We start from the raw sequence: 9852 nt of genomic DNA, 5'->3' as shown, positions 1-9852 counted from the left end.
AAATGATTATTCCTCTCTATTCACCATAGGTGAAGCCACATCTGGAGTACTGTATTCAGTCTGGCCCCCGCCCCTCCCCAGTACAGAAAGGATGTGAACAAATTGAAAAGGGTCCAGCAGAGGGTAATAAAAATGGTTTGCCGGCTGGGGGACATGACTTATGAGGAAAGACTGAGGGAACTGGGCTCATGTAGTCTAGACAAGAGAAGACTGAGAGGGGTTTAATAGCAGCCTTTAGCTCCCTGAAGGGTGGTTCCAAAGAGGACAGAGCTAGACTGTTCTCTGTGGTGGCAGATGACAGAACAAGGAGCAATGGTTTCATATTGCAGCAAGGGAAGTTTAGGTTAGATATTAGGAAACATTTTCTCACCAGGAGAACAGTAAAACATTGGAACAGTTTACCCAGAGAGGTGGTGGAATCTCCATTCTTGGGGGTTTTAAGACCCAGATAGACAAAGTTTTTGCTGGGATGATCTAGTTGGGGATGGTTCTGCTTTGAGCAGGGGGTTGGACTAGATGATCTCTTGAGGAGACCATTTGTCCCTTCCAACCCTAATGGTGTATGATTCTATGACCAGCTTTATTTACTAGCTCAGTGTGCTGGGGACACACACACACATATAGTGATGACTATGAACTTGGAGCAAAAAGCCATGATAATAGCCTTTTCTTTGGGTGCAGTCCTTCCAATGCTCAGGAGGGAACTGATGGATGAAGCTGAGAGGGAAGTGGGGGTTTGGCAGGTTGCTGACAGAGACTACCATTGTGGAGAAACTCAAATATTTCTAGGATTGTTGTGAGAGCAGAGACAGAGGATGGCCTTTGTCTGTGAGTGGGAAGGCTGCATTTTGGCAGGCTTCTTGGAAGGAACAGCTGTCTGTTGCAAGACCATCTGCTGGTAATCACACAATTAGAGATAGCAAGGAAGGAGCAGACCACTGGGGTCACTCATGCTGGTCTTCACCCCCACCTCAAAACAGCCTTTCTAAGGATGCTGTCTGCCTTATCAAACCTGCTGCAACTTGCCTGCCTCCCCAGGGCTCCCAGCCTGCTGCCCAAATGTGCAGAATTCTTCCATGCAGTGTAGCTGAATCTTTTGGCCATTACAGCTTAGCCTGATCATCTTCACAAACTGTGGTTCATTAATTAAAATGCATTGTCTTTATTAGACTGCAAGCTTGGGGCAGGGACTGTGTCTTCCACTCTTCTTGGACAGTACCTAATGGAATTGGTCCCCATCCTGATATAAATGCTAACCTGTGATTCCTCATAGGAAATCGAGCCTGTGTCCCTCCCCAGCTCTTTGTCCTTCAGTCCTTATGTTATTGTCTTTAGTTGCCTCTTTTTCGGTTTTGCCACATTCTTCTAGTAAAACTGTGTCTGATCACCTGAGAAGTAAATAATGGCTTGGACTCTAGTCTAGTCTTTGTCTGTCTCTTGTTAACCAGCCACAGGGTCTGGCCTGGGTCTTGCTCAGAATAGGAGTGATGATGGACAGGATACAGAAAAGGATTGTGGGGCATCAGCAGAGTTGGGTGTTGTCCCCGACTGAAATGGAAGAGGGAGTACAGGTGGACTTTGTCTATGCTCTGACAAACATAGCTTTTAGGTAAATGGAAACCCCATTGGCAAATGTTGGTGAAATCCAGGTCTATTTTCCTGGGGGTGCATCTTGTATGGAGCTCAGTGAGTGGCCACTCTATCAGTAATAGCCCAGAGACCATTTGTCCCAGTCTTAGGGAGGCTCCTGGCTCTTGCTGGGGTGTCCCAGGCAGCTCCACTTGCCCTGGAGAGAGCAGGGCTGAGAGCATATAATTCTCCTTGCTTTCTGTCCAAATCTTGACCTTTTGGCCAGGCTCCATCACTCTCAAGAAGCCTAAGCTGTGATCTAGTGGTGTCAGGTGTAAGGGTTGCTTCCTCTGTTACCAGAACTGATCAAAAGCCTTTGTCCTCGTTAATTCTTTTCCTTCTCATCCTCAGGACTTCTAGTGCTTCCAGGCTTCTTTATCTTGTAGGGATAGATGTTTTCCCATCCCACACCTTCTTTCCTCTCTCCAATCTCAAGGCACTGTTGCAGGTGAGAGGATTTTACCACCAATGAGCAAAGTATGGCATCAAGAGGGGATGTGCCCATGGTCACAACGGAAGCCAGGGGGAGACCCAACTCCCTGCTTCTCTGCCCTGACTCTACTACTGCACTCTATTGTCCCCTTTGCCAGTCCATGCCCCTCGCTCCTCCACACCAATCATTCTCACCCTTTTGATTCCACAGCCCACTTCCCCCCATCTGCTGCCTGACAGCTCCTCTGCTTCTAGCCTCAGAGCCCCCTCCCTGCACAGCTCTGCCTGTTAACAGAACATTAGCCCGTCTGAAACAGGACACTAAAGCAGCTCTCCTGCTTCCTAGTTGGAGAGGGAACGCATATGGAGCATGATGCTGCCTGTCCCCAATGGAATGTTCAGGGCGGTTGGCTGACCCCAGCCCATATCCACTCTCGTGGCCCACCCACAGCACCTCCATAGTCCACCGGCGGCCACCAGTGGAGAATCACTGCTTTAGACATCTGCTCAAGCCGGATGAATGCAGTTACCACTACGGATCTATTCCTTGGTGGATATTTGGCTGGATGAGAAAGTAACTGAATGAGTTTTGTCTCTGTTCAGGGGAGGCTTAACCCTGTAATATGAGAGGGAGGAAACTGCAGGTCAGGATGGAGGGGCAGTAGCAGAGCTGTTGGGGCCCAGTCTGGAACTGGTCAAGATTATTACACATTGGGCTTCAGGTGCCTTGGCATAGCATAACCCATTCGTCTTCCCAGCCAACATGAGACCTCAAGTGAAGGCTAGGTCCCCCACCAAGGTACTAGAGAGGGCTAACTCCTTGCTTTCCATTCCTGGCCCCTCCCAAAAGTGAGCCCTTCCTTGACCCTTCCTGAGCAGAATCCAGGAAGGCCATTAAGTGCTTCCACTGAATGGTGCAGTAGCCTGGAGGTCAGAAAAGGCAGCCTGTGCTCAGCATTGTGGGAGGAAGTGAGAGGAAGTGAATGGGTCAGTGTGGCTGGGGAGGCGGGAGAGGGAGCAGGGGGGCTGCACGGAGTGCTGTTGTGAATGGAATGCGATTAACAGCAGACGTGTTGGCCAGTGGCCAAGCACGTCACTGCTGCATTGGGTGTTCAAGGAGATTGTTGCATAGGGAAGGTGGGGCTGGGGGTAGGAGCTATGATGGGGCAAAACAGGGGAGGTATCTCCTCAGTCTTGTGGTCACGATGGGCTGGTTGGGCCTATGTAACCTGCTCTGATTCACAGGAGGCTCCTGCTTTTAGGCTGAGTGGAGTCTAAACCCAGGACCTGAAATCTTGTGAACCACTCACACCCTACACACAGAGGTAGCTGTTTTCTCCCATGGTGCAGAGGCAGAACAAAGCCTCCTTGCCTTAGACAGAGGGCATGGTCTAGTGAGCTGAGCATGGGGGTGGGTGCCAGGAACCCAGGGCTTCACTCCCAGCTGTGACTTTGACTTTTGCCCAAGTTTCTTGCTAGTGCCTGTCTCCCTGGGGGTGGTGGGGAGCATCTGCATAGCACTTCCCTAGCTCCTGGTATCCTGATCAGGGTTTCATGTAGAGGCCCTGCCAGCTGATGCTCTGGTTACAAGTGCACACCATGTTTTCCAATATAGACCCCCTCAGGCACTGGTTCAAGCCCCAGCTGAGCACCCTGTGCAGAACGTCTGCACAGCCCTCCAGCTCTCTGCATAGATCCCTGTGGCCTTGGGTGTACTTCGAACTCAGTATTCCAGAGTCACCACCTTCCTGGCTATTACCTGAGGTGCCACTGAGCTGAACTCAGAGCTTGGCTCTGGGGAAGAAGGCAGAAGCTCAAGGTCTAGGCCAGACATGCTGGTTGGTGGGAGGCCTGGAAGAGGAACAGGAGCAATCTTTGAAGCCAAGGACCCAATTCTCCTCTGACTTACTCCGGTACAAACCAGGAGTACTGCCACTGGAGTTGCACCGACTTAAGTGAGAGCAGGATCAGGATTCAGTTTCCCAGAGGTCTCTTCCAGCCACCAATCCAGCTCAAGGGGAGGTGATAACATTGCTTCTTATACCAGGCACTTCTGCCACGCCCAGCAGCACCCCAGCCTTCTAAAGAAGTCCCCTACAGAACCAAAGAAGCAGTGGCTGCTGGACCCTGGATGTCAGAAAGGCAGCCCATACTTGGGAGCAGTAGGCAGCAGTATGCGAGACCTGGCACAGCAATGTGGGGAGTACAGCTGGTCTTGCATGCCAAACCTTGGCCTCTCTGTCAGGGTAAATGCCAAGGCAGGGGCCCCAGCCAGGCAGGGAAGCACCTTTTGGAGAGTTCATTCACTCAGCACCAACAAGAGAACAGCTGCTGCTGTGTGTAACAAAAAGGCCTTTCTTGCCCAAGCATTGGGGATGATGAAAATCTAGTGGGTGGCTGCCTCCCTGTGAAAGGGAACTCTGTTGTCCATTGCAGCAGGGGCAATTTCTATGCAGATAATCCGCTCATGCTGCAGAATCTGAGGATGCCTGGATTGATGGTCAGAGCCCCATTGCTTGCTGCGGAGAGAGCAGGGGACAGGGTAGGAGCAAGTGCTGAGGCAGGACCATGGATTATCCTGCCTGTGGGATGGAAGTGCAGCTTCTGGTGAAATCAACACCATCCAGAAAAACCATTTGTTCTGTGGCTCTCAGAGCCAGCTGTTTCCCAGGCTGCGGGCTGCCTGGCCTGTAATGCTAGACTCCAAAACTGACAGGCATGCAGCTTCTCACTGAGCAAAAGAAACTGAGGGGATCGTTTTGTTCTATGCCAGGCTCCAAGCTAGTTTTGCTAGTGCTGAGAACTGGGGCATTCTCCCTCATACTATTCCTACCTCCTCAGCCCTGTGATGAAGCCACACCTGAGTTGGTTGTGGTTCAGTTGTGTCTCTACCCCAACATCTTAATAATGGGATTATCTCATTTCAGGAGGAAGAAAGATAAGGGCAGGGATTATACACAAGGGCCTCTGATATAAACTTAAGGATTACCTGGAGGGCTTAGATGTGTCCAAGTCGGCGGGCCTGGATGACCTTCATCCGTGGGTGCTGAGGGAATTGGCTGGTGTCATTGTGGAGCCATTGGCATGGCTGTTTGAGGACTCCTGGTGCTCGGGCCAAGTCCCTGAGGACTGGAAAAGGGCCAATGCAGTCCTTATTTTCAAGAAGGGGAGGAAGGAAGAGCCTGGCAACTACAGGCCAGTCAGCCTCACTTCTATCCTGGGGAAGGTCTTTGAAAAAATTATCAGGGCCACATTTGTGAGAGCCCTGCAGGGGAAGTGATGTTGAGGGGTAACCAGCATGGGTTCATGCCAGGCCGATCCTGCCTGACTAACCTGGTCTCTTTCTATGACCAGGTAACAAAGAGCTTAGATGGGAAGGAGGAAGGCGATGTCGTCTTCTTGGACTTGCAGAAGGCCTTCGACACAGTGTCCCACCCAATTCTGGTGGGCAAGCTGAGGGACTGCGGCATTGACGAATGCACAGTCACATGGGTGGCAAACTGGCTCTGGGTGGTGGTGGATGGGTTGACGTTGACCTGGGAGGGTGTGGGCAGCGGAATCCCCCAGGGCTCGGTCCTTGGGCTGGTGCTGTTCAACATCTTCATTAGTGACCTGGACGAGGGTGTGGAGAGCACCCTGTTCAAGTTCACTGATGACACCAAGCTGTGGGGTAAAGGGAATACACCAGCAGGCAGGGACCGCATCCAGGCAGACCTGGACAGGTTAGAAAAGTGGGCAGATCTGAACAGGATGCGGTTCAACAAGGACAAGTGCAGGGTGCTGCACCTGGGGAGAGGGAACCAGCATTATGGTTATAGGTTAGGGGCTGCCCCTCTCGGTAGCACAGAGGCCGAGAGGGATCTTGGAGTCATGCTTGACTCAAGGATGAATATGAGTCACCAATGTGACGAAGCAATAGGCAGAGCCAGCCGCACCCTGTCCTGCATCAACAGGGGCATCACTAACAGGACCAGAGGGGTCTTGCTCCCCCTCTATGTGGTGCTGGTCAGGCCGCAGCTGGAGTCCTGTGTCCAGTTCTGGGAGCCGCACTTCAAGAAGGACGTGGAGGACCTGGAGAGGGTCCAGAGGAGGCCACTCGTATGGTTGGGGCCTCCGTGGCCAGCCCTATGAGGAGAGGCTGAGGGACCTGAATCTCTTCAGTCTCCGCAAGAGGAGACTGAGGGGGGATCTTGTAGCTGCCTACAACCTTATCAGGGGCCACCAGCGGGGACTCGGGGAAAGTCTGTTCACCAGGGCCCCCCTTGGAGTCACCAGGAACAATGGCCACAAGCTGAGGGTGGATAGGTTTAGGTTAGATATTAGGAAGAACTATTTCACGGTAAGGGTGGCCAGAGCCTGAAATAGGCTTCCCAGAGAGGTGGTGCTCTCACCTTCCCTGGAAATCTTCAAGGGGAGACTGGATAGGCACCTGGCTGGGGTCTTATGACCCCTGCCACCTCCATTGCTCCTTCCTGCCCATGGCAGGGGGTCGGACTAGATGATCTGTCCAGGTCCCTTCCCACCATTGATTCTATGATTCTATAAACAGAAATGTGTGCTGGAGAATACATTGCCCCATGGCCCTTCTGGAGCATTTCCTTCAGCAGAAACCTCTAGCCTCCCTGTCTCAGTTCCTTTTGCAGAGCTCCCATGGTCCAGGCCAGGATTTGATCCTCCAGCTGGGTCACCCTCGTGCATGAGGCAGCCTGTCTGGATTCTTAGAAGCCCTTCCTCTGGGCAGCGGGTCTAGACCCCAGGCCTGCTTCATCCTGTGGGCTTCAGCCAGCTTTGTCCACCCCTCATTGCTACCTCCATACTTCTCCTTGAAGATGTTTTCTTTCCTTCACCTCACCACCTTTCCTTTCACCTCACTTTGCCATGAACTGGGAGCTGCTACATGCCCCTTACCAGCACCTTCCAGTCTCCCCAAAGCTTTCCATAAAAGCAGCTACCCTTTCCTCCCTTGCCAGCCCCTATTTCTGCACTTCTTTCTCAGAAGCCCGACACACATCAGATGTGGCAGGCAGGGCTAATGGCATTTCTCATCCCCAGGCCTTCTTACCCTTAGAGGGGCAGGCTTCCCTGCTGCATTCTCCTATAATTTCTGCAGCAAGGCTAAGAGGATGGTATATGTTACCAGAGAAGGTCCACCCTGTGCTCCTTATGAAAGTAGGATGACTAGGCCCCCAAGAGAATCAAAGGCTCAAAGGTGAACACTGAGGGAAGGGTTTCCACTCACTTTCCTCACCCAGGCTTAATTAGTTTCGGAGGAAGCTGCAGTCATTGGATATTTCTGAGGCTAAGAAGTGAACTGGATTCATAGTGGGATCATATGAGTTATATTAATATTATGTGAATAAGAATGTCCAATTTTCTGTTTGATAGGGTTAAACATTTACAAGTGATAAGGACCCTTATGTTTCAGTGCATGTTACCCTGCAGCTGACAGGGGACAGGGAGAAACTTCTCTCCCTGAGGAAATAATGTGCTCCAGCATGAGACATGGGACACTTTTTTCTGATGGTGGGGCTGACCACTGTCAGAGACTGGGCTGGCTGCACTATGGCTTGAAAGAAGTGATGTTGCCATCTCATGTTTGAGGTTTGAGATGAACTCGCAGGAATCCAGAAATAGCTTCTGTATGCCCAACACTGGCCTTATTCCATACAGAAAACTACAACTGATTTCAATAGAAAGACCTGGCAGCAGCTGTGGGAATAGACTCCCTGTCTGGACCATGGCACAGCTGGATAAACACATTATAAAGGCCCTGGCAACCCCCAGGGCCCTGGCAGTATGGATGGTGGGGTGTTGACCTGGAGAAGACAACAGCTTTGCTCTTGAGACCCACCTATCCAGGTTCTTCTCCATGCAGTATCAACACCAAGAGATCACTTGCAAGAGATCACAGGAGGCAGGCAAGAGATCACAGGAGGCTGATTGCAGAGAGAAACACAGGCTGTATTGCCTCATAAATGATTCCCCTTTATCGTGGTGCCTCCCAACTTGGCTTTCTATCCATTGTTACAGCTCCCTTCCCACATGTTGTCCCTGGAACCCAGCAGCTGCAGGAGAGGTGCTGGTGTTCTGCAGACAACACCAGATCTGTATTTGATGCTTGACCCAGTGAAGACTGTCTCGCCTCAGCATTTTCCCTCCTTGCTGTATCTGGAAGATGCTATTGACAGGGAACGGCCCTGAAACCTGTTGTTTTTGTTTACTCTGTGGTCCATGTCAGGCTGTGCTGATCAGCTGGGCTCTTTGGTAACAGCTTATTTTGGCTTGAAACTTCTCAGATCTCTCATGGGCTGGAAAACAGGGGACCTCAGCCAAGTCAGTGAGGATAAGGTGCTAAAAAGTTCTGGTCTTTGCATCCTCCAGCTGCTCTCTGGCTTTGCTGAGCTAGAAGCAAAGGCACCATGGAAGCAAGAGGCTGGTAGCTTGCCTGACAGTATTTGGAGGAGGCTAAGCTATCTGGCACTGCACAGGAATATAAGAGGCTGGTGGATTCAAGGAGTGGTGGACAGGAGATGGAGGCAGTTACATGGTTTTCCTGGGCTGGTGGAGACTGGAGTTTAAAAATATCTTATGTTACCAAAGCAATGAGGGGCTAAGATCAGGGTCCCAGCACCCTGGGGCTCCACTGAAATCATGAGTTATGTCAGCAGGAATGTTCGCCCCTAGTGACCACATGATATCAGTGGGTAGGATGCAGTGCAATCGGCACTGAATGCTCAAGGGTACCTTGGGACTAGGAGAAGGGGATGCAGGGGCATTGTTGGAGCCAGGCAGGGGTCCCAGGATCGGAAGAGGAATGGGTGAGGGGTAGTAGGTCAGGATTGCTTTAGGTGTGCTGGTAGAAATGGGGGGACAGCAGACCCTGCTTGTCCTGACAGAAGTGCAATGGGAAAACAGTAGGGGGAGCTCAGGACTGGAAGAGCAAGGGGTGTCGGAAACTGAGAATGAGGGACATTGGCAGAGCTGGGTAGGAGGTTTCAGGCTGGGGGGAGGGGAGGGGAAGGGAGGGGAGGGGTGGGGTTAGGCAGACCTGGGCACAAAGTGGAATAGCAGAGGGGGAGCAATTCCAGCAGCGTTGGCCTTTCACACTGAACTGGGGGTTTGTACAGCTACAGTTAAATGCTGGAGCTTTCCACCCACCCCACAGCTTCCTCCCTCCCCCCCAGTAGGGCTGGCTGGTCCTCACTAGCTCATTGTTTGGAAGCAGCCAAACACAAGAAAAACAGCCTTTCCTTACAAGGCCCCCCATGACCCATGGCAGCCTCATTGTTCCTTCAAGTGGACAGTCCTTCATACCTAAATGTATTCAGGCAGGTCTGTGCTGCTCCTGATGTGACTTCCTGAAGAAGCAGCTCCGTGGCCAAGCTCCAACTTGGTAGTTCATTCAGCAGGGAAAGTTCATGGTTTCTGGCTCCTGCCCTTGCTGCCCACACCCCTTCTGTTCCCCAGGCCAGGCTGGTGCTGAAGATGGCCCCCCTTGGAAAGTATTCAGAAGCCCTAAGTGGGGAAGGATGCCAGAAAGGTGCCAGCTTCATTTCCAAGAGCCAGGAAGAAGCAGACAGAGACATTCTCTGTAGCAGTCACTGCTTCGTCACCAACTCCTTCCTGCTCCATCGCCCTTGACTCACCCCTGGAGAGGCCTGAGCATAGCAGGTCAGAAATGCCCTGGTGAGGGGCACCCACAAATGCATTGATGCACTAGTGAGTTATCTAATACTAGGGGTCAGTCACTTATCCTTTAGCCAGCAAGAGCAGTTCTGAAGGGCTAGAGCA

Source organism: Crocodylus siamensis, chromosome 9, assembly GCF_052110815.1.
Source record: "Crocodylus siamensis isolate JL-2025a chromosome 9, ASM5211081v1, whole genome shotgun sequence".
NCBI classification, from domain to species: domain Eukaryota; kingdom Metazoa; phylum Chordata; order Crocodylia; family Crocodylidae; genus Crocodylus; species Crocodylus siamensis.
Note: the sequence above shows the minus strand (reverse complement) of the source record.